Below are 26,369 nucleotides of genomic sequence, written 5' to 3'. Positions count from 1 at the left end.
AAGGCCAACTATCTAAAGCGACCGGTCTCAAACGCTACCATGGGCACCCAGACACGCCACAAATATGAACAGAGCTGTTGAATGCAGTGCAAAACATCCAAATAAACTACCGTAACCGAGTATTGTGATCCGTTCTGTCACCCATAGCCGTCGTAGATGGGTATCTGTGAGTACTTATTCTTCTTTGGTATGTTATGTAGCTCATGGCTGAGGGTAGCTCAATTTGCTGGGGCAGTAGCTGTACCCCTCGTGCAGAATAGAGTGGAGAGCAGGAATTTGTAATTTGTTCATGGTACTTGCGATTGCTCACCGACTCTTCGCAAAGGAAACCATGGGGTCTTTAACGTCCACCGATTAATGCCAGCAGATGCGACTCCCAGTTTAATGTCCACCGTAGGAAATGCACAAACATTGATACCTAATCTGTCATCGTTGATTAAGCTTGTCAGAGGAGAGGGTATTGCATTTGGGTCTGTTTGTCCATCTGTCTGTTTGTCTGTTTGGCTGTCTGCACATAATGTGCCAATGTCGACCACAATTTTTACATGTTATCTTTTTTTCAACCGAATAATCTTTTAAGTACGTACAATTTGAATGCAAGTACATCTGTAAAATACGTACTATAAAACCACACAAACACCACACAAAACAAGTCCTGGTGAGGGTCTGCAATCTTTGATTGCTCTTTCTAGTTGTTTATTATTTTCAGTTCCCTCTCCACTCATCAAAAAAATTATCAATTGCTCCATTATTATAATCTACAATTACATCCTCATTTGAACGAGCTATAACAAACAGTTCGCATATCAAAGAAACACTCCACTGGACAGCAGACATGCATAATATTCAAAATTATCGCCCAGTCTCTATTTTAGCTTTAACTTACAAGATTTGAGAATGTGCTTTTGCAATTCTGCTCCTGAAATACTTGCATCATTCACTTTTACAATCTTTCCTGTCTGGCTTGAAATGGTGACAAAGCACTGTAACTGCCTTCTTTCTGAAGGTCACTACGTGATATTTGGAAACAAAATGGACCAATGATTCATCCCACTTAGCCTCGTGCTCCAACATCACATCTGTCTGTCCTGGATTCTGTGGAATCGAAAGCTTTCAAAATTATTGAAATCTCCCATGATGAGGTTGAAGCACAAGGTCTGTTGCTTTCATATCACAGGTAGGTCGGCGATCTCTGTTTTCTCTCGTCTATTCTTCATTATTGCTCCCTCTGCTTCCTCAGTCCTCTGACCCTCCCGATATCGACTCCAGGATGCACATGTTCTTCCAGTAACCCCATCCTTGTTAAAATTCCAAAATTCAGATTGACTGCACACCTCATCTCTTTTATTCCTTGCTTCTCCCATCTATGGTTCCATCTTTCAGAGACTGTTCTGTGTCACTCTTCCCTCCAGGGCTTCAAACAATCAGTGCACCGCCATCTCTTATCATCCGCAATTCTGTCCCATGATCTTACGCCTTGTCAACCTTCCCTAACCCAACCAAAGCATGTGCAAGTTTCAATATTACCTCCCCTCTCCATTTTCCTCTCTTCCTGTGTGTTCATCCACTTGATGTTTTCCCCACTATTAGTTCTACTTTACTCTTTCATGAGCCTTGCTCCTGCAAAGAAAAATAAAATGAAATAAATGGGGAATCAATTGAATACATTTCAACAAATTAAATGTAGTCAGTGTGGATTTATGACATTAAGACCTGATGCAACTTTGAAACTTTATAACTTTTGATGAACACATGATAGAAACAAACTAGAAATGGAGCATGAAGTCTAATTCTTAAATGTTTAACACAATAATGTTCATTTTTTTATGTTTCAATATTACCACTCTCTGCCATGATATATTTCTTTTTCTAATTCTCGAAAAGCATTTTATAGTCGCTGCTGAGTGATGTCATGAATTGCATTCGTGATTCCAGCTATAAGTTTCTCCAAAGAATGAGGTTTTCATAAATAAACAGCAATTTTTTACATGGCCCCATAAAATAAGCCAATGGGGACAGGTCAGAGGAACGAAGTGACCAAGCAAGTGGTCCACATCTACCGATCTACTTCTCTGGGAAGACAACATTCAAAAACTCTCACACACCACAAGCAATGTGGCAAGGAGCACCATCTTGCTGGAAGAAGGTCCTGTCTAAAAGATCCAATTGACGTAGTACATGGATGATTAAATTTTGGAATACAGTGAGATAACGGTCACCATTCACTATTGCCCCTTCAAAAAAAGAAAGGACCAATAACTCATCACTTTCTGAGCGTGCACCAGACATCAACTTTTGGAGAGTCTCTTTCATGTTACAAAATTTCTGGAGGTTTCAGTCCCCCAAATGCGATAGTTGTGATGGTTGACTTTGCTATAAATTTGGAGTGTTGCCTCACCAGAAAATGTCACCTTATCAAGAACTCCAGGAGAATTGAAGACTTTTGATTTGAAGAGTTGACAAAAGTCTAAACTTGAATAGTAGTCTTCTTGGTGTAACAGTTAGCCATAGCACACAGTTGACCTTCTATTCTAATGTTGTCATCTTCTACTGTATCGATGAGGGATCAGAAAGAAAATTAAACAGAGCTGAAGCAGACAAAAACTTATCAATTGCTCGCTCCATTAAACACCACACACCAATATATATATATATATATATATATATATATATATATATATATATATATATATATATATATATATATATATATATATATATATATATATATATATATATATATATGACCACATATCTTGGCGAGGCAGACAGATACAGACTGAGTCCCATAACAGTAAATGCTGCATGACCAGTTAACAACAAGTGTTGTCACCCACACTAATGCATTTTCTCTGCCCTGCTGAGCATCACTAAATAAAACACCCAAATTTTTGTTTTTCCTGAAATGCCATTTATTGCCATTTTAGTTTGTGAACATCAAATTTCAACATGAGCTCCGACATTCTCAGGACATTTTTTTCAATCGTTCGACATTTTCCTTTGAACGATGAACAAACCCCTCTGGCAAATCCGCAGAAACATTGCGGATAGAAATTACCAATTCATCCAAATTAACGGGTTTGTTGGCATATAGTCGTTCTTTAGCCCTTCCCCACAAAATAAAAAATTGCACGAGGTTAAATCAGGACTCCTCGATGGCCACTCTATTGTTCCTCTTACCTGACCAATCAGAGTGGAAAGTGGGTATCCAACCAATTACGAACTTCAATCAAGAATTGCAGATGGGCACCCTCTTGCATAAAAGTAGTTTTGTCTGTGTCGTCCTATTGCTGAATTTTCAGAAGAAGAACGTTTTGATGCATTTTGAAGTATCTCTGTCCATTCATTGTTTCATGGAGGATGTGTGGTCAAATAAGTTTGGTTGAAGTCAGACTGAAAAATGTGCTGAGAATACAAAAGCTTATGTTGAAATTTGAAGCTCACAAATGAAAACAGCAACAAATGGCCTTTCAGGGGAATTATTTTTTTGATGTTTGTTGACATTAACAACTTGGTATTTCTATATTTAAAATACACTTAAATATTGTTGTGGTTGACGAAATTCGCAAACCACCATTCAGGTCCCTTAGGTGAGATATCTCTGTAAGTATATGTGTAGTTAGGCCCAAACCCGTTATTTAGAGGGAATAAATGTCATTCATTCGGGCTGCGACCCCTCTAGATAGCCGTTTTTCTTTTACTATCTTTATTTTGGACCAGCCGCCATTACTACCATTACTACCACCACCAACCACGTCTCAACAGCCATCACACAACAACCACCAACCGCAACGCCGCTTCACAACAACAACAACGCCAACAGCCACGACCTTTACCGTCACAACTCGCCCTCGCAACCATCGCATCACCGTCATTCCCGCGCCGCTTGTGGGCACCGATACTGGACTCGTGCAGGGCGCGCACCGAGCAGCGGGTGCAGAAACACCAGCCTTTCCGAAGAAATCGGATCAAAAACTATTCACGCCCACTTCTGTTCCGTCCTATCGGCGAGCGTGGGGCGATTTGGCCCCGCCTCCAGGTGCGTCGGAGTAATATCGCTATATGCAGATTCATGGATCAAAAAGCATTCACGCCCACTTTTCCTCGGTCCAATGGGGAGCCAGCCAGAGGTGAAGGGTCGAAGGTAAAGGGTCGAAGGCGAAGGAGCGAAGCCCCGGGAGCTATAAAGGGCCGCGTTCGCTCGCCAAGAAGGCAGTAGTGGAGTGAGTCGAGTTGAGTTGGGAAGAGCAGTTGAGTTGAGTTGAGTTGAGTTGAGTTGGGAGTTGGTGGAGTCGAGTCGAGTCGAGTTGAGTTGGGAAGAAGAAGGAGTTGAGTTGGGAAGTCAGTGAAGAGAAGAGTCGGAGAAAGCAGTTGGATGGAGCTGTGGAGAGTTGGAGAGGTGGCGGCGGCGGCGAAGGCAGTCGAGGGGGCGCTCGTGTCAGAGTCGGGGAGCTGCGGAGAGGGGAGGCCGATAACGCGACCTAGGTCGCGGTGGAGACGCTCGTCGCGGGACCCGAACCAGCGAGATATCCTCATCCCCCCCGAGCATCAACAACCCCCTCCTGTTTCCCCCCGCGCTGAGATAGTGCGAGAAGGGGGCCCCGTTCCCACCCCATTCCAGACACTGTCCGCGAGGCCCGCGGAGTCGGGGCGCCACCGCCATTTTGCGGCTCATCACCAGACGGGTAGGCTCGACGCGGTCTCGGCCCCAGGCCCGTCTGCCCCCCTCATCGTGGAGGGTGGTCCCTTTTTCTTTTGCTTTGAGTATATGTGTTGTCGGCGCCGTCTGTGAAGTAAAACTGTATAAGTGTTGCCGTGTGCTCGGTAGTCGGTGGTAGATCTGCATTGTGTTTTGCTTTTACATTTGCTTTTTGTGCATTATTGTGTGTTTCTTCTTCTTTTACATTTGCTTTTGGTGTATAATTGTATATGTGTGCTATCCGTGTGCCATCGCGAAATAAATGTGCTCTATGTTGAACTGTTTTTCCCGTTTCGCTTCGTCTTTTCTTCAATTGAATCTCCATCTTACTTCACGTAAAGGGTTGGTCGTGGGCTAAATACGCCCAATAATTAATCGAATAATAACCGTCGAGGCAGACGATAACACCGCTCGGTTATCCCGATAGTACGGAACGGGTCGCTTAAAGTGGCCCGTGTCCGAAGTCGACCTGCGGCGAGGTGCGATCGCCCGGTCTACCCTCCGTGTGGGTACTTAGGTAGGTCGAATTTGGCGAGCAACCCTATCCCACGCGGGGGGCCGATTGGCACGATTGTGGTGAGGCCGAAAGGCCCACCCGTGACTAGTTCCCGGTGTTAGTCCGAGAGGGTCACGACGGGATTGTCCGTCCGGTGGGCGACGTGCCGCGATTTGAGTTACGTGGCCGCTCGCACGCCGGCGGGCGCGAATCCGCAACAATATCAATCACACTGTACGTATGTGTATGGATATATATATATATATATATATATATATATATATATATATATATATATATATATATATATATATATATATATATATATATATATATATATATACACACACACACAGGGTGTCCCAAAAGTGACCAAGGGATTTAGAAATTAAATAACATTTGTTTTTTTAATAATTTATGATTATTTTTATACCAAAAGAAAATTTACAAAATGGAGATAAAATTACTTTATCAGAAATGATGCAGCTTAGATGTTCTCCATTTTCGGCTTCACAGAGACGAGCTCTTTCGACAGCATTTTCCAAAGAAGTGGACAATAACCCTGGCTGCAGCCCTCAAATTTCTGCACAGATGTTGTCCTTGAGCTGCTGAATTGTATGGGGCTTATTGATGCATACACGCTCCTTTAGGTAATCCCAAAGAAAATAATCGGGAAGCGTCAAATCAGGAGAACGTGATGGTCAAGAAATTTCTGAATTTCGCAAAATTATTCGGTGTCCATGCTCTTTGGGTGAAAATAATTGATCGATGAAATTTAAAATAAAATTCCACGATTTTTGGTTCTTTGTTCAGTTGTGAGTTTTTCCATGGAAAATTTCCAAATGATAATTAAAATTCTGAAAATAAAAGAAAAACAAGTTATTAAAAAACAGAAATGATATTTAATTTCTAAATGCAAAGGTGACTTTTGGGACACCCTGTATACACACACACACACACACACACACACACACACACACACACACACACACACACACACACACACACACACACACACACACACACACACACACGTTGTTGCTGTTGTTCGTCTTTCGGCTGCTCCCTTTTAGGGGTCGCTACAACGGATCATCCGTTATGATCCGCATACTAATTTGGCATTGGTTTTACGCCGGATGCCCTTCCTGACGCAACCCTGGTCGCCTCTTACGACACAGGGATAAGGATTGGGTTTCGCCATGATTCCGGGCTGCCCGACACCCTCTCATAGCGCGGCCCAGTGCAGAGCTCCCGTCCTCAAGCGATCCTCCAACCCAAGCCTCCGAGTAGCCGGATTACAGGCGCATGCCACTACACCCGGTACACACACACATATATGTATGTATAAAAAAAAACAACTATATATTTACATGCAAGATATATTGTTACGGCTGTGGAAATTTGCAATACACCATAAAGGGTCCTTAGATCAGTTATGACGCTAATTTTATGTGCAGATAGGTCCCCACCATTGTTTAAAGGGGATTCTTCGTGTTCACCGCGTTGCGACCCTTTGAGATGGCCGTTTTTCTTTATCTATTGTTATTTTGAGCCACCATTGCAACAAACCTCCACGCAAACAACAATCGCCACAAACTACGCCACAACGCCCACCACGCTCACACCACCTCCACAACAATCACCACCTATTCGCCACTATGCCTGCTTATGAACGCCATCCTCCGCGGACCACGGTAAGACGGTTTCCGCACCACGGAAACCGTCCGAGAAGGATTGGCAGAACAAAAGCTCTTGTGAAGCCTGTGGGGTTTTTTCCCGCCTATTTTCCCCGCGCTTGGTGTGAAGGGAAGGGGGAGGGCAGCTCGCTGCCGATTGGTGGATGCACGGCGTGAGGCGGTCAGCGTGAGGGAACGCCCCTTTTTGGGAACCTTCTCGAAGGGAGGCGGAGTCGAAAACGGGGAGGAGCAAAGGGCAGAGCCCCGCACTATATAAGGCGGACCGCACGCGGGGCTCGCTCTCACTTGGTGGTCGGGGTCGAGCTCTCTCTCCCTCCCTCTCGTCTTGGCGTTGAGCGACCTGTCGGTGAAGGCGCGGGCCGGTGGCAAGTCCGGGCGACGCCTCGGAGACGTGGACGGGAGGCGCCGCAGGCGGTCTGTGGTGGACCTGCGCGTGAGGATGAGGAGAGTGCGGGAGAGGGTTCACCGGCCGCAGAAGGGAGGTTTACTTTTCGTTGGGCTTTTGTATGTGTGTTTGTGGCGCCAGTCCGTGAAGTAAACCTGTTTAAGTGCCTGTACATTTAATGCTATAGTCGGTCGCAACGTCTTTCCTTTCTTACTGTACATATTGCATGATTGCCCTTGCTTGTTTGTGTTATATGTGTAATAAATGTGCTTGTGAAATGTTCCCCGTTCGTTGCGTCCTTCCCCTCTTTTGAAAGTGCCATCTTGAATCGTGGAATGATTGGTAGTGGGTTTAAAACACCCGATAAATAATCTGAACCGTCGAGGTCGGCGATAACACTGCTCGGTTATCCCTGGAGCACGGAACGAACCACTTAAGCGGTTCGTGTCCTAAGCCGACCTGCAGCGTGGTGCAACCCCTCGGTAGGTTACCTGCATGGGTATTAAGGTATATCGACATTCGGCGATTCACCCTATTTCGCGCGGGTGGAATGCGGACTGGTTTGTGGTGAGGTTAAACCCCCACCCGTGACTGGCTCCTGGCGGTAGTTCTAGGAGGGTCACGACTGAATTGTCCGTCCAGTGGGCGACGCGGCTGCCATTAGAGGTACGCGGCCGATCGCACGCCAGGCGGGCCAGAATTCGTAACAATATATATGTATGTGTATATATATATATATATATATATACATACATATTGTTGCGGCCACGGGAACCGATACACCAGCTCGCCACTCAGGGGGATTAATCCCCGGTTGTCCTCGGTCGCGCCGGACCTGGGCCACCGCTCACAATTAATGTTGCGGTACGGTTGGTTGTTTTAGAACCACGAACGCCACCCAGTCAACCATGAGTTCCAGTGTCCACCATTTAATTATTCCATTTAACGAGAGGTCACATGGATACCTGAGCGGGGAGCATGCCCTCGGCAAAGCACCAATGTTATCTGATTAGATTTTAATTAGGGCGGCCGAGTGTTTTAACCGCTGGTGCGTGCCAATGATTTTTGGTCAAATCTGTGGTAATTACCTCCCAGTCTATCTTGGTTCGGAAAATGCAACACCAATGGAAGGAAAGGACAAACACGGATAGGTTGGAAAACGACAAATAATTTATTAATAATAAAATAAATAAATAAAGCAAACTGGCATGAGCCTGGTATGTGGCCAGTATGAAGCTGGTATGAGCTGGTAGGAAGCTGGAATGAGCAGGTACAAAGGGGCTGCAACAAAGGAGCAGTCCATAAGTGTGGTGGCATGCTGCTACAGTAAATGCAGTTCAAACAAAAGGAAATAAACAAAACCACCATGATAACTGGAACGGTGTCACCTTGCATGAGGCTGCAGCGAGTAGCAGTCCACAGAACAGGTGTGGGTGGAACACGGGTCACGGAGCAAATGGTGAAGTGAGGTGAGTGATGCCTTGATGCAGAGTAGGTGATCCAGCAAGGCGAGCGATGCCTTGATGCAGAACAGCCTTGATGGTCCTCGGGCAGTGGAGAGACAAAGTGAAACAGCAAACAGCACGAAAAGAAAAAAAAAGGTAATCCAGGTAATGCCAAACACCAGGTCTGACCAACATGGTCAGCCGGTCCCTGGTGTGCACATACCTGGGGCAGTGGCGGTGGTGCCGGGAAAGATAACTCGAGGTTGGCCCTACTCGTCCGCACCCATCCGTCTTTCCCATATACACTACCCTAGCCCCCTCTCTTTTTACAATTCGTCGCTACGTCTCGTCTCCTATATCCCACTATCCTCATTGCCAAATTCGTACCCAATCCCCCCCAAGGTTCCATGGGAAGGAAGAGCCGAACTACATGCAATCTTACACTTACATCGTGACAAGTCTCGTTCTCGAGTCCGACAGGAGGGCAAGTCCAGCAGCCGGCGATCATCCCAACAGTGGATGATGCGAAGGGGTCTTCATCAATCCTAACTACGCTAACATTGTTACACATTTAAACTTTCCCCGGGGTTATACCCCGCCAAGAGGCCTTTGTTAAATTATGGGGTTCTAAAAACCCAAATTCTCATCGCCTGCGTGTTGGTGCTCTCACAATTTTGGGCCTTGCCTACCAAATTTTCTTTCTGTGCCATCGCACAATTTCGTGGCTGGGCAGTGTGGCTCCACTAGCAGGTCTGCCCACCTGTATACTCACGATGAGTATTCCCGGGTTGCTGGAGCTGCCTCCGAGCTTGCCTGCTCCTCACCCTAACATGGGGGATGCCCTCACTGGCACTCCCCCTCACAGTGCCCACTTGGCATGTTGGCACCCCAGGTCCCATTGAACACTACACTGTCATGCCAGGCCCCTCTCCTCCGGTACCTGCGTCCACGAATACACTAATGGCCCCCTGGGCCTACCTATGGCCTCAACTGGCCGACGAGCCCCCAGTGCCCGGGGTGCATGCTTCATCCAAACACTACACTCACAAGCCACACCCCCAGCCGGTCCATTATCTCCTGCACCCTACACAATTTTTTTTTTAACTTTCCACAATCAGCACAAACCGCATAACCGCATCCATGTGTAAATTTACCTAATCCCTCTTTAAACTAACCCCCGGGTTTCCTTGGGTGGGATCCACTCCCCCCCATTCAATCCTTCACACCATGCATTATATTACTCACACTCATACCGGCCATTGCCCTGCCTTCACACTAATAATTCATCAATCACACACAAACACATATCCACTCACCGACACAGCATCACCTAACTAATTTCCCCTTACTAACTCGTGCACCCTCGTCTTCCCTTATACTACGCACGCTCCCATTTAACTCTATCGCTATAGTTAGGGAATTTTAGCAAATTGTATTGACCATCTGTGAAAAAATTGCTTACCAAAAAATTTCTTCATTAGCGTATTCATCTTGGTGTCTACTAACACCTATCAATTAGTGCAAACCCAAATCCTTGTGGAAAATTATGGGGAGCCAATCAAAGTTCAGGTGCTCAGAGGGCCTGCGTGAAAAAAAAAAAAAAATCGGAAAAATTAACTTTTGCCAATATTGACTTGTGGGATGTCTAACTAGGGGTTTTTTGGGGTGCTGAATTGATTCCAACCATTAGATTTGAGGAAAAATGAATCCCTGGCCGTAAAATATTGATATGATACATTTTTAGATATCTCAGACTGTGTTTTGTGGTAATTTGGCTCAATTGATTCAGATTGTTCAAATTGTGCTGAAACCAGCATACAACATTTTTGAAACCACTGCTATATTGTCAGTTATACTTGTGCTCATGCTCAGTAGAATTCTCTGTGTTTGCTGACGTTAGCCAAGAGCTTTTAGCTATAAAATTATTGTGTACCGGACTCAATAGAAGTTGAATATATTCAACGTAGAGTGGACCTATTAATGTTAAAACACATCACTGTATGTGTGTTCTGCCTGTTTTGTGTCAAAATTTCATGTCCTGTCTGTTGTTTACAAAAAAAGTCTTATTTTTAAGGACAGTATGGACAAGGATGTAACCACACTCATGAGTGAGGCAAAATCCTCCGGTGGTCTAAACAGAGGCTGCTTTCGGAATGAGTCTTCTCATAAGTCTTGGGTTCAGACTCTGAACCACTTCTCGTTCATTCACCAAGAGCTAGAAAGAAGCATGGTCAAATGTAGGGTACCTGTCCACACCGACGTTAAAAGAGCCCAAATGAAGAGAGACAACGATGCTGTCAACACCAAAGTTGGGTGGTTGGAGGAAGTCAACCCTTTCGATGCCACACAGGACAAGAAGACTCTGGTGTCCTTCTCAACTGGGTTCAGCAGCACTCCCGAAGACCAAGTCAATGCTGATCAAGCAGAAGAAGTTGGCAGAGCCATACAGGCTAAGATGGATGGGAAAACTGTTGTGGATGCAATGGTAACCAAACACAAGGTCAAATCACTTGCAAGCCTCAGATCTGGACCCAAAGTTAATGGCGAGAAGCTGGTCATTGACTCACTGAAGCTATTCAACCACCTCATTGTCATCAGTGAGCATGAAGTCAAGACCAAAGAAGCTCTGCGCTTTGAGTTGATGCCAAGACCGATGTCTCTGGTTGACAAAAATCAAAAGTTGCGAAAGCCAGACAAGGCTGCCCTCGCAAGGTCTCTGAAGGCATGTGTGGCACCTGTCGAACAACCCCCCTGCACAAGCCTTGTGGTTGATGGTGGGTGGCTCCTGCACAATGTCAAGTGGGAGGTTAACCTTAATTGGAAGGATATTGCCGAGAGCTACCTCCGGTTTGTGAAGTTCATGGGGAGCCATCGCCTCCGGATAACGGTGGTCTTTGACGGATATGGCAGCTCCACCAAGGACCATGACAACTTGAGACGAACAAAGAATGCATGCTGTGACATTCAGATTCGTCTGGATCTCAAAATCATCATTGCAAGAGAAAAGTTCCTCGATAACAAGAACAACAAAGCCCAGCTCGTTCTGCTCCTTGCTGAGACATTTAGTAGGAATGGAATCAGTGTACAGCAATGCTCCGATGATGCCGACACCTCCATTGTACGCGCAGCTCTAGATGAGGCAAGGGAGTCCCCTGTCGAGGTGAGGGCTGAGGACACAGACGTCCTGGTTATGCTGATTCATCATGTTGCAGACCATCCGATCTTCCTCACGACAGCCAAAGAAACATCTTACGATGTCGGAAAGATCCAGAAGGCCCTCCCTGAGATATACCGGAGGTATCTCGTCTTCTTGCACAGCTTCTCTGGCTGCGATACAGTGTCTGCAATTTTTGGGTTCAGCAAACCAACTTTGCGAAGCAAACTCTGCAAGACTGATGAAGCAGAGAGGGCAATGGACGTGTTTATAGACATCCGAGCTGAGAAAGGTGATATCATTAAAGCAGGCTGTGATCTTTTCATGCTCATGTTCCATGGGAAATCCTCCAAAGACTTGGAAGACTTGAGATTCGACATCTTCAGCAAGCGAGCTGCAACTGGGAGCATAACACCTGAGAAACTCCCCCCGACAACAGGAGATGCAGCACAGCACTCTCTCCGAACTTACCTCCAGACTAGAGAATGGCTGATTCTGCAAAGTCCATCGTTGGATGCCCAGGACTATGGATGGCAACTCACTGAGCAAGGATATTGATGGTGCATCAGTCCCTTCTACAGACCCCATTGCACCAGACTACCTCCTGACGTTTGCCAGCTGCAACTCTGCGAGGGACTGCAGCTCACTCAGGTGCTGCTGTAAAAAGCAAGGAGTCAAGTGTATTTCTGCTTGCGGCATCTGTCATGGTAACTCTTGCCTGAACATAAACCAGCTGGATGACAAGAGGAGTGAGGAAGATACTGGGGAGTTTGATGAATAAGGTTGTAAAAGCTGACAAAGCAACATTTCCATTGAGCACAGTTCTGTTAAAAATGTCAATAAAATACATTTTATATCATAAAGGAGTGTTTTTTTCTCAAAAATAATGGTTGGAATCAATTCAGCACCCCAAAAAACCCCTAGTTAGACATCCCACAAGTCAATATTGCAAAAGTTAATTTTCCAATTTTTTTGCGCAGGCCCTCTGAGCACCCGAACTTTGATTGCCTCCCCAGAATTTTTCACAAGGATTTGGGTTTGCACTAATTGATAGGTGTTAGTAGACACCTAGATGAATACGTTAGTGAAGAAATTTTTTGGTAAGCAATTTTTTCACAGATGGTCAATACAATTTGCTAAAATTCCCTAACTACTAAGCTACATCCCCATTACATGTTCATGTCTCAACTTAAACAGTCCCTATTGTCGTTTTTGGTCCCTAAATTTATCCTAGCCCTCCCTCATGGTCGCTGCTTCGGTACCCACATTCTCGGGGTCGGACATCCGGGAACTTCACCGACCCATAATGTAATGTTCACATAGCAACGCTGGCGAAGGGGAAAACAAAGTACCTCATCCACTCAGATCGCCCTGCTATGCGTTGCAGCGGTGTGTGTGTAGCGCGAGCGCTATCGCACGGCACTCGACTCGTACCTGTTACAAGTTTGTTTCTTTCGTAGCCTTTATTACACATTATTATTTGCAACAATGCCGAAAAGTTGCTGTATTTTCAGTTGCATTAATAACAAGGAAAAAAAATTCAGAACTTTCCTTTTATCTCATACCAAGTCGGGCTACTAAAGCAGAGAGGAGACTTCTGTGGCTTAGAGCCATGAGACAAAAAATGTGTGGGCTTCCAGTGATCGGTGGTTTTTCATTGCCTGTGTAAACACTCCTGAGATTAAAAAGAAAAATATATTCTGTGGTTAGTTATAAAAATAGTACCAGGGCAATTAAGCAATGGTACATCACGCAAAAACATGAATGCCTTGGCTCTTGATTGCCATTAATAGGAGAAGAACTTGCAAACTGAATGCAATGACAATGTGTCGGCCTTTCCTTGAAGTTCACTGCAGTCTTGTCCTCAGGCCAGGCGCTTCAACTCAGCAGCCACAAGTAATAGCCACGCACTGCTACATCATTACAAACGTAGAGACACTCAGGTACACAGGCACACATGCTCACTCACATACGGCAACGCTCATACACACAGTCATACACATAATTAAAATCAGGGATAACACAGAATTTATACAACATGAATGTGAGCAATATTTTAATCATTCATTGACATTCTTGCTGGGTCAGTGAGTGACCCACAACGAGCGCAGATGACTCACCGTCACACAGTACAGACAAGGCAGGTCAATTAAAACTATTACTAACTTGCCACGTCAGCTCGGGAGTTCATAAATAATTGAAATAATATATTAACACTCCAGTACAGTAACATTTGATAATGCACAGTTAAAACTTGGTTTAAAATTGAATTACATACCTGGTGTCTTGACTCGTTACGTGTACATACATCCGGGTATTGCACGTTCGGCCATTCCTTCGGGTTGTCGATCCACGAATCACCGGGGTTCTGGTGGGGGCAAGAATCAAGGCCAATTAACTGTATTTTGGCTCGATATCTGGCCAATGCATCACCTCACAAATGTTCTATATATTGATATGACATTGCAAACACTTGGGTGAACACGATGTATCAACAATTTATCTGAAATACATCGACAGAAAAAAAAAAACTCACTCGGCTTTGCGTGCAAGTAAAACCACGAAGTACGTGCGTCTGCGATCGGTGCTGCGTTTGTTTTCCCCTTTGCCAATATGGTGGTCGCGTTACCAAGCGAAGTCACGTGACTGTGACGTATGTCCGACCTCCAGAATAGAGGCTACCATCGCTGACACCCCAATGTGGGCCTAACAATGCCACCCCCCTTGGCTAGTGCTCCTGTGCCCCGGTGTGTGGGGCTGTTTCACAACTGCGCTCCACACATGAGGGTTACTGTCACCGTCTCTTACCCACATGAGCCCCCCGCGTCCGCAGAGGTGCTCAGTCACATGTCTGTTGCAAGCCAATTTGTGTTTGAATTCTTGCCACTGGGAATTGGGGTTTTCCCACGGGGAACCAAGCCATGCTCGCCATGCCCATTGCTCATGCCGTGGGTACCGTGCATATTGCACACCTGGTCTCCTTGGAAAACAATTTGCAGCCAAATCCGTTCTGTTTCGCCGTCCATGCTCCAGTGATTTATCTGTCATGGAGCGTTTACACGCCGGCCCCTCTGAAACCATCAACACATCGCGCCACCGTCCGTGCTTGGGCGGTTTGCAAAGTGCGGATCGCGCACACTCCCGGACATGCTGTGCAAGCGTCTCTCGCGGGGCCGGCGTGGTTTCCAATACAACTGTGTCCCGCTCAGGAGGCTCGCTACTCCGGTCCGCTACACGGTCCACTACTCCCGTCCGGGTCGATCCGTGTCCTGCGCTCTTACATTCGCCCATACACTCCATTCTCGCACATTCCGATTCACTCGCTCTCGGCACACTCTCAGTTACATTCACACTCCGCACATTGGGCACTCCAAGAAACCCCAGGTCCTTCATTCCCCCCAAGCTCGACACACACCCAATCACATCATGTACGTGTCCGGTCTCACCATGACTCACCTTCGTTATACTCACCTCCTCCCGTTCTTCGAGCACTCTGTCACGCTGCAAATATAACACGTACATACATTCAATAATCTCTTCCTTTACTCTACAACCTGTTTCTACCTGTTTTGCTTTAATGTCAATAATCTCACTTTTTACCTCATCCACCTCCTCTTTTACCATCTTAATTCCTGTTGCGCCTTTTGTATTCCCCCCTCTAACGTCACCTCAGTTGTTTCTATTTGTGTTTCCATTTCCCGTTCCTTTGTTCCCATCGTCTGTCACCTTCTCTACTCTCTTCGTCAGTTTCTCGTGTGCCATTTTACATTCGTTTTTAATTGCTGTCATCTCTCTTGTTGTTTCCTTCTTGGTGGCTCTTAACTCCTTTATCGCCCCTGTGTTCTTCCCCATTTGTTCCTTCAACTCATTCTGGCCGATCGGCAGTCCTTTACCTCCTTCGTTATGTTTCCAATCTCTCCCATCAGTCTGGCCTCGCTCTCCCTCATCTCTTAATGGACACCGATCCTACACTCCCTTACCTCCTCTCGTACCGCCGCCATTTCTCTGCCCATCGCTTCACTCATCTCCCTTTTTATTTCATCGCCCATCACGTCCATTTTTCTCCTCATCGCTTCCATTCTGCTGTTGTTTGCTTATCCTGTCCATTTTTCTGTTGTTTTCGTCCATTTTTCTGCTCATCGCTTCGCTCGACATTTTCATTTGTGCCATAAATTGCCTCACGGACAACATCATGTCATTCTCGGGCTGCACTGGTGGCGATAACCTCACGTTCTGCGCCATCGACGCCGCACCTTCCAGAGATTGAGGGTGGGGTGGGGGTCACCCTCCATTGTGACTTCATGTGGGTCCTGGGTCCATTCCGTATCCATATTTACATCATCCACATGGCCCACTGGGACCTGCCCGTGTTGGTCCACCATTGTTCGTCCAAATAAATTTAACTAAAATTTGGTCTAACTCTAACCGCTCTGAATTTCGAGGTGCGTGAAGCACACCACAGGTCGATGACCTGGCACCAATTTATTGATCAAGGGGTTCCAAAAATCTCCCACTCCCGACACCAGTTGTTGCGGCCATGGGTACCGAGACACCAGCTTGTCACTCAGGGGGATTAATCCTCGGTTGTCCTCGGTAGAGCCGGACCTGGGGCCACCGCTCACAATTAACGTTGCGATACGGTGGGTTGTTTTGAAACCATGAACGCCACCCAGTGAACCACGAGTTCCAGTGTCCACCGTCTAATTATTCCGTTTAACTAGAGATCACGTGGTTACCTGAGCGGGGAACATACCCTCAGCAAAGCACCAATGTTATCTGATTAGATTTTAATTAGGGCGGCTGAGCGTTTTAACCGCTGGTGCGTGCCGACGATTTTTGGTCAAATCTGTGGTAATTACCTCCCAGTCTATGTAGGGTCGGACAATGCTAGACCAATGGAAGGAAAGGACAAACACGGACAGGTTGGAAATCGACAAATAATTTATTAACAACAAAATAAATCAATAAAAAGAACTTTTTATTTGCTGAGGGAAATAAAGAATGAATTTCAAAGCAAAATCAATAAAAATGCCAGGAAAGAGACAAAGAGCAGAAGCTTATCGGGGGTTGATTTAATTACAGCTAAACACAAACAAAGGGACCCAGCAGATCATTCAGGGGTGGGAGGGGGGGGGGGGAGAATCGTCTCGCTCACCAGAAAGTTGTCCGTGAAGCGAAAATGTCCTGAAAATGCATGCGTGCGTGTCACATCCGTCGCCAGCACCAAGCTTTGCCGTGCACCCTCTCGCGGGGCAGCCTTGAACGCCAGTCGAAGTCTGGAGGGCACCGAGATCGTCTGTCGCGGGTTTAGACCTTGGTGTTGTTGGTGACCGACCCGTGCCTCACTTGTTGGCGGCGCTGCTCACACCCACACGTGCACTACACGCTCGCTTGCCGAAGCACTGGGAAGGACGAATTGTCTCGTTATTGGTGCTGGTCAGACACTCGCTTCTTGCTCGCTTCTCAAGCTTACTTCTTCTCTTCTCCATCCCTGGATTTCTTTTGCTCTGCTTTCTTTCTCTCCCACTTTTCTCCTCTTTCGCTTATTTTCTGCTCTTTCACTTTTTGTCCTCACACTTTTCTCCTCTTTCGCTTTTCTCCTCACGCTTTTTCTCTCACAGAACGTACCTCCCGTTCGTTTTATATCTCCGGGCCGTCTTTCGCGGGTGCAGTCCGCCCCAAACTCACCCCGCCCCACGGTTACCATGACGACCCGTGCGCTCTCGAAAAAGGCGAGCGTCGGAGCTCACGAAAGATTGTTGCTGAGGAAGAATGGGGGGCGGGCTTCAGAGCTCGTGAAAGAAATGTGTGTAAACATGTCTGTCGTAAAGAAAAAAGCTTCCCATAAGAGAAGGGATCTATCCTTTACCCTTCTCAACGCATCACATTTAAGATCCCACCAGCCAAACCCGTGCTCTGCGCGAAGTTTCGAAAGTGAGGTTTCGTTAGGATGTCAATATATCCGGTGTTCACAATGTGCTTTATCGAATTTCTTTATATACAATGTTTCTTGTTACATTTTTTGTGTCAAATTCACCTTCTAAGGTAGTCAGCATGCGCAGAAGAGTGTTTTGCATTGCAGACGCTGTTTTCTCGGAGTGGCATTACGCCTCTCGGCGGTGACGGTCTGTCAACGACAGACGTAATGACGTCAGCGAATGACCGATGATGTCATTACGCCTCTCAGCGGTGACGTCACACGTCGCCATGCAAACAAATGTAAAAATTAGAAAATCGCCAAAAAATTCCAAAAAACCTGTATGTCTGGCACGATCTCACATAGCCCATGCTGTTCATTAGACCACATACCACCCGCATGCCGAAAGTGGCGACAATCCGTCTGGCAGTTTCGGAGGAGAAACGTCAAGTTACGCAAAGACGTTAACAGAAATAATATATAGGATTAGACATGGGGATGGGGCTGATCTGAACATGCATTTAAGGAAATAACTGTCTGAGGACCTGGATGTGTGGATGCATTCATCAGACCAGATTCTGAAATCCGTAACAATATATATATATATATATATATATATATATATATATATATATATATATATATATATATATATATATATATATATATATATATATATATAATCTAAAAAGTAACGGGGCTGACTTCACAGAAATTTTATTCCAAAAAATATATTGAAATCACAGCTTGTCCCCTTCAAAATAGTTTCCCTCCAGTCTCACTTGTCCATCCTCTGCTTCCACGCTTCGATGGACCCCCCGGAAGGCTTCTTCTGGAATCCTCCGGAGCTCCGTCATCACGGCCCATTTGATAGCCTCCACATCAGGAAATAGGGTCACCTTGATCACCCCCTTGAGCTTGGGGAATAGGAAAAAAAATCACAAGGGGCCAAGTCTGGCGAATACCGGCGTTGCTCCAGAGTTGGCACGTTCCTCTCCGCCAGAAACTGTTGGATGCTCAGGCACTGTGAGCAGGGACGTTGTCATGGTGGAGCACCCAGGCATTGTTCTCCCACAGATCCCTCCTCTTATCCCGGACTGATCTCATGAGGCACCAGAGGATCTCCTTGTACACGTATTGATTCACTGTTTGACCCTGTGGTAGAAACTCAAAGTGGATGATGCCCTTGATGTCAAAAAACGCAATGAGCATCAACTTGACCTTCGATTTCGAGATCCTTGCTTTCTTTGGTCTTGGTGATGCCGAACTTTTCCATTGACGACTCTGCCGTTTGGTCTCCAGATCCTATTCGAATATCCATGATTCATCGCCAACAATGACTCTCCCGAGTAGGTCTGGATTGTCCTGGAGGCGCTCGATAATGTCTTGATAGACAGTGACTCTTTGCTGTTTCTGGTCCTCGGACAACAGCTTGGGGACCATCTTTGCGCACACCTGGCGCATTTCGAGATTTTCAGTTACTAGTACATGCCCGTAAAAAAAAAAATATATATATATATATAACAATAATAATAATAATAAAAAATAAATAAACCACACAGGCCGTTTCTTCGCTCTCACATGCCTGTACGTGCGTGACCCGGAAGTTTGATATTATTCGCAGTTACGATTATTCGCAATTTAGTTTTAATACCCAATTATTCAATTAGCGCCAACGTATTTTACCTTTTCGCAATGTCGTGGCATGGAAAAACAAAAAGAGAAGAGAAGAGAGAGAAAAAAATTACTTCCTGGTTCGGAGCATACCAGCACTCTGATGTTCCGGAAATTTATACACCGTCTAATATGAAAACGATCATAACTTGGGCCATTGTGTTTATCTATAAATGCGCATAAGAAATCGAGAAATTATCAGAATACACGAAGTCATCACTCTCCGGAAGCCCGTACATTGTAACCCGTAATGGGGAACGCGGCTGAGCCTCCCTTCCCCATCGGCCACGCCCACGCAACAACGTGTCTTCCCATTGGTTTGGTAAATAAATGGCCATAACTTGGGAAGCACTTGTCCGATTAATATCAATCCTTGAAAAGGCACATTCTTAGGTCCCCAGCAATATACCTGGCAAGTTTCAATTAGATCGGACCAGAGGTTGTCGAGAAACAGCGGTCACACACACACACACACACACACACACACACACACACACACACACACACACACACACACACACACACACACACACACACACACTGCTGGAATTATAGATAGATGATGCTCCAGACAATGTCCTTGTTGATGGATAGTTCCTCAGCAATCATCTGCAAGCACCATCTGCTTCACACGCTCTATGTTGTCCACCGTTCTGCTAGTTGAAGGTCTTCCAGACCGTGGAACGTCTTCAACCTCCTCTCGTCCCTCTTTGAATGTCTTGTGCCATTCAAATACACGTGTACGTGACATTGTTTCTTCCCCGTGGACTTGCCGCAGCATTGCGAAGGATTCGGAAGGTGTTTTGCCAAGCTTGGAAAGAAACTTCATGTTGGCTCTCTGTTCACGACTCATAGCGCGACGATTCAGACTAGACAACGTGTAAAACACGACCTGTAAGAAAATCACACAATGAGCACAGTCAACAATCGCCAATTATATATATATATATATATATATATATATATATATATATATATATATATATATATATATATATATATATATATATATATATATATATATTGTTGCGAATTCGCGCCTGCCGGCGTGCGAGCGGCCACGTAACTCGAATCGTGGCACGTCGCCCACCGGACGGACAATTCCGTCGTGATCCTCTCGGACTAACGCCGGGAACTAGTCACGGGTGGGCCTTTCGGCCTCACCACGATCGTGCCAATCGGCCCCCCGCATGGGATAGGGTTGTTCGCCAAATTCGACCTACCTAAGTACCCACACGGAGAGTAGACCGGGTGATCGCACATCGCCGCAGGTCGACTTCGGACACGGGCCACTTTAAGCGACCCGTTCCGTACTATCGGGATAATAACCGAGCGGTGTTATCGTCAACCTCGACAGTTCCGATTAGTTATTGGGCCTATTTAGCCCACGACCAACCCTTTACGTGAAGTAAGATGGAGATTCAAGTAAAGAAAAGACGAAGCGAAACGGGAAAAACAGTTCAACATAATTCAAATTTATTCCGCGGCAAACGGAAAGCACACATATACAATTACAACAATTATGCACCAAAAGCAAATGTAAAAGAAACACAACAATTATGCACCAAAAGCAATTGCAACAAAAGAAACACAATGCAGATCTACTACCGACTACGCGAGCACACGGCAACACTTACACAGTTTTACTTTACAGACGGCGCCGACAACACATATACTCCAAAGCAAAAGAAAAATGGGCCACCCTCAACTACAAGGGGGCAGACGGGCCTGGGGCCGAGACCGCCTCGAGCCTACCCATCTGGTGATGAGCCGCAAAATGGCGGCGGCGCCCCGACTCCGCGCTCCTCCGCGGGCCTCACTGGCACTGCCTGGAATGGGGTGGGAACGGGGCCCCCCTTTTCGCACTATCTCAGCGCGGGGGGGAAACAGGGGGGGTTGTTGATGCTCTGGGGAAAGAGGATAGCTGGCTTGCTTGGGTCCCGCGACGAGCGACTCCACTGCGCCCTCGACCGCGTTCCCAGCTTCTCCTCTCTGCAGCTCCCCGACAGACCACCTCTCCTCCAGACCCGTCTTGACTGCTGCTGCCACACTTCGCCGCCGCCGCCACGACTCGCCCGAGCCCGAAACAGAAAAACCTCCACTCTCGACTGACTCAATTCGCCCCGCGCTCGGCGCTTTATAGTGCGACAGGAGAAACCATATGCAGATTTTCGGATCAGGATCGGCTCGGGGGGGAGCCACGTTCGCCCATTGGGCGGAGGAAAAGTGGGTGTGAATCATTCCTGATCCTTGAATTTGCATATATCGATTCTACTCCGACGCGCCTGGAGGCGGGGCCAAATCGCCCCGCGCTCGCTGATACGACGGAACAGAAGTGGACATGAATCATTCCTGATCCGACTTCCCCGGAAAGGCCGCTTTTTGCACCCGCTGCTCGGCGCGCGCCCTGTACGAGTCCAGGATGGGTGCCCACAAGCGGTGCGGGAATGGCGGCAGAAGGAGGAGAGGTGAAGGTGTTGGAGGGTTTATTGTGGTGGTCCCTGGCCACGGTGACGCTTGGAATGGCGGTGATGCGATGATTGCGAGAGCGAGTTGTGACGGTAAAGGTCGTGGCTGTTGGCGTTGTTGTTGTTGTTGTGAAGCGGCGTTGCGGTTGGTGGTTGTTGTGTGATGGCGGTTGAGACGTGGTTGGTTAAAAATAAAGATAGAACAGAAAAACGGCTATCTTAAAGGGTCGCAGCCCGAATGAATGACATTTATTCCCTCTAAACAACGGGTTTGGGCTAACTACACATGTACTTACAGAGATATCTCATCTACGGGACCTGAATGGTGATTTGCGAATTTCCTCAACCACAACAATATATATGTATGTATATATATATATATATATATATATATATATATATATATATATATATATATATATATATATATATATATATATATATATATATATATATATATATATTGCTGGAATGTTGCGAAAGACTGTGATGCAACCCGTTCATTCAAGTTGTGTTAGTGGAGCACACAGCATGCTTAGTCCCGTTACTTTTTAGATGGACCTCGTATATAAATAAATAAATAAATATATAAAAATATATATATATATATATATAAATAAAGATATACATGTATAAAAATATATTGTTACACAATTACTTATCGTCATAACTGATCGAAGGTCCTTTATGGTGGTCTGCGAATTTCCACAGCCATAACCTTATGTAATTTCTAACCTTATGTGTACGTTACAGATCTCCGTCCACCGGCGTGCGAGTTACCGCGTTTAACCAATAGCGGCCGTCTTACCTACCGAACGGACAATCCAGTCGCGGCTTTCCGGATCAACGCCGAAAACCAGCCACGGGTGTGTTTTTAACCACACCACAACCTTGTCCGCACTCTACCCGCGCGCTACAGGGTCCGATCGCCAAATCTTCGATTTACCTAATTATTCACACGGGTAGAATACCGAGAGAATATACCTCAACGGGGCCACTTGGAAACGAGCCGCTTAAGCAGCTCGCTTCCTTTTGGGATAACCGAGCGGGGTATTATCGTGCAGTCCCGTTGGACCCGATCACTTTACCGGCGATTTAAAAACCAACTATATTCCGAGTGCAAGATGGCAGCTCAATTAAGGGAAGAGGACGCAACGAACAGGTTAACATTTGAACAAGCACATTTATTTACAAAGCACACGTAAACAATGATGCAGTCATGTAGGTGTGTAATTATGCAAGGCCGAACACACACACACAAGTATACAGCCAACATAAGTAATGCAAAAGAGCTACTACCGTCTATCTATTATGTACAGTCACTTATACAGTTCTACTTGCGGACATGGCGCCACAACATTCATTCAAAAGCAAGGAAAAACCCCAGGAAAGACGAGGGGTAGACTGGAACTCTTTTGGGTCTTTATTGCAAGGAGCCGTGTAGACCACAGAGGCTCCGCGAGGCCGCGCTGGTTATCTTCACCTCGCTGGGGCGACCCGCGACGTCCCGTCCCTACGACAGCTGTCGTGACCGCGGTCCGGCCCAAGCCTCATCTGACGGCCTGGTGATTCGGGCCCAGCCGGCAACGCCTCAGAGGAACGAACGGGCCTTATGCTCTTTCAGAGTTGATGCTCTATTTAAGAGCCCGTCTGTCCCTCGCGCTGCTCAGACTGTCCCGAAGCCCGATCACCTCGGACCGTTCGCTGCTGGCTGGCAACCTCTCCACGTCCCACACAAATGCGCTGTTATGCGTGGCACGGCTGGCCTGCTGTACTCCCCGCTCCATCTCCTCGGCGAACCCGGACTTCCACTGCCCTCCACTGAGCTCCAACTTCGCTCCTCACACCACTCCAAACCCCGACCGACTCGACTGCATTGGCGCCCTGCGCGCCTCTTTATAGGGTTTGTGAGGCGAGATCTGATCTCCGCACTTTCACCTCTGACCCCCACTGAGTCCGCCCCTCTTGCTCTCCTGATCCGAATTCCGAGGTGAAGCTTGGAGCGAGCCGACGTGGCAGGGATCATCGATGCTGAAGGGAGAGCGGACGTGGTAGAAATCACCGTCGCTAGGAACAAGGAAACCCCCGCGTCTGTTTGCAGCAATCTAGCCGTTGCCGACGCAAAGGTTGCGGCACCCGCGTAGTTGAAGGTGAAGCGATGTTGTTTTGTTGTTGGGTATTGGGGGAGATGCGGTTTAGGAGATGGTGGCTGTGGTTGGCGTTGTGGAGAAGGTGGTGGTGTGAGGGCGGTTGTGGAGGAGGTGGTGGTTGTGGTTGAAATGCGGTTGGCGGTGTGAAGGTGGTTGTGGTTGGTGTTGTGAAGAAGGTGGTGGTTGTGGTTGTTGTGAAGCGGATGCTCCGAAATAACGACAGCAAAAGAATAATGGCTACCTCAAAGATTACAGCCCTGACCACACGAATAAATACCTTAGACAACGGTGGGGAAATCTATCTGAACACAGACTTATCAGCATAACTGATCACAGGACCTGCATTGTGCTCTGCGAATTTCCACAGCCGTAACACCATATATATATATATATATATATATATATATATATATATATATATATATATATATATATATATATATATATATATATATATATATATGTATATATGTTTATATATATTGTTACGGCTGTGGAAATTCGCAGACCACCATAAAGGACCTTCGATCAGTTATGACGATAAGTAATTGTGTAGAGGGAATTTCCGTGTTCACAGGGCTGTGATCCTTTGAGTTAGCCGTTTTCCTTTTCTCTATCATTATTTTGGACCAATCATCCCCCAACAACCAAATCGCCACCACCAACAACGCCCCCAAACAACGACACCGAACCACCACCACCTTCGCCTCTTTACCTCCACCACTCCACCCCGCAAACATCGCTTCACTGCCATTCTCAAACAATGCCCCCCAGCAACCAAATCGCCACCACCAACACCCTTCCCAAACCACCGCAGCAAACTCCCACCACCTCCGCCTTTCTACCACACGTCGTACCATGGGTTGTGAATGTGTTCCTTTCGCCTCGAAAAGTGGATCAGGAATAACTCACACCCCCTTTTCTTCCATCCAATGGCTGAGTATCGGGTGGTGTGGCCCCGCCTCCGAACCCGATGTGATCCACAAATTTGCATATACGCCCCTCCCCCAACCTATATAAGCGTGAGCACAACGCAGCTCGCGGCAGTCAAGTGGCAGTCAAGTGGGAACAGTGGAGTGGCAGCAGCAGTGGAGCGTCGGCAATCAAGTCGGGTCTGGAGCAGTGGGAGAAGTGGAGTGGCAGCATCAGTACGTCAGTAGTCAAGTGGGAGCAGCAGAGTGTGGCAGTAGTAGTGTGTATCCACAGAGTAGTGAGTCGGCAGTCAAGTGGCAGTCAAGCCTGGAGTCGGTGGAGTGGAAGTCAAGCAGTGTCGGCGGGGCAGTCAAGTCGAGTGCAGGGTCGGCAGTGCAGTCGAGTGCAATGTCGGCAGACGGCGGCAGTGTCGGTGCGGCAGTGTCGGTGCGGCAGTGTCGGTGGGGCAGAGTCGGGAGACGGAGCTCAAAGCCGACGGGAAAGGCAGACGGGGAGCGCCGGAGAGAGCTCGCCGGCGATGCCAGGGGCACGAAGCCAGGCGCAGCTACGCTGACATCGCGGCTTGCCCGCCATCGCGCCACGAGGGCGCGAGTAAGACCCTTCAGTCTCGTGGACCTGGCTGCTCATCCAGGTTCCACCCACATTTGGTCCACGAACCTGTCTGCCACCCTTGCCTTTGAGGGTGGCTTTTTCCTTTGCTTTTGTGTAAATGCATGTGGTGGCACCATCTTATAAGTAGAATTGTCTTAGTGTGCGTGTGGAATAAATACTTTATTCGGTTGTAGCTCTTCATTTGCTTGCTTCACTGTATAGTACCTTAATTACTGTATGGCTGTAAAATACGTGCTTATCTGAGTGTGCAATAAATGTGCTTGTCGAACTGTTCCCCGTTTCGTTGCGTCCTTTCCCTTGTTTGAAAGTTCCATCTTGCATCACGGAAGGAATTGGTAGGAGGGGTGTAAGCACGCGGTAAATAATCACGTCCGTCGGGGCCGGCGATAACACCGCTCGGTTATCACTGAAGCACGGAACGGACCGCTTAAGCGGTCCGTGTCCTAGGCCGGCCAGCGGTGAGATACGATCGCCCGGTTAACTACCTACGCAGGTACTTAGGTCGGTCGAGTTTGGTGAACAACCCTATTCTGCGCGGGTGGCCGATTGGCACGATTGTGGTGGGGTCGAAAGACCCACCCGTGACTAGCTCCTGGCGGTAGTTCCAAGGAGGGTCATGGCTGAATTATCCGTTCCGGTGGGCGACGCGGTCGCGATTTAAGTTACGTGGCCGATCGCATGCCGGGCGGACCGAAATTCATAACAATATATATATATATATATATATATATATATATAA

The 26,369-nt window shown here is 46.9% G+C and overlaps 2 protein-coding genes across 3 annotated transcripts in view; one reads left to right on the top strand and one right to left on the bottom strand.

The window, feature by feature from the left end:
- The window catches only part of LOC147018034 (oxytocin receptor-like), a 90,575-nt gene that overhangs the window by 1,966 nt on the left and 62,240 nt on the right, over positions 1 to 26,369 (top strand). The window lies entirely within an intron of this gene.
- Positions 1 to 26,369, bottom strand: part of GXYLT1 (glucoside xylosyltransferase 1) — a 130,004-nt gene that overhangs the window by 91,885 nt on the left and 11,750 nt on the right. Inside the window, exons 2-3 of one of the 2 annotated variants that reach the window (XM_085897307.1) lie at positions 14,155 to 14,244; positions 1,528 to 1,620 (exon numbers count right to left, since the gene is read on the bottom strand). The gene's annotated coding sequence lies outside the window, so the exon portion shown is untranslated. Of the gene's footprint in view, positions 1 to 1,527; positions 1,621 to 14,154; positions 14,245 to 26,369 lie in introns of those variants that run through there. The other variant, XM_085897308.1, reaches the window with a different exon arrangement.

Source organism: Eptatretus burgeri, chromosome 10 (genome assembly GCF_056783735.1).
Source record: "Eptatretus burgeri isolate ZD-2024b chromosome 10, Ebu_testis_v1, whole genome shotgun sequence".
NCBI classification, from domain to species: Eukaryota; Metazoa; Chordata; class Myxini; order Myxiniformes; family Myxinidae; genus Eptatretus; species Eptatretus burgeri.
This window is presented reverse-complemented; position numbering and strand designations above follow the sequence as displayed.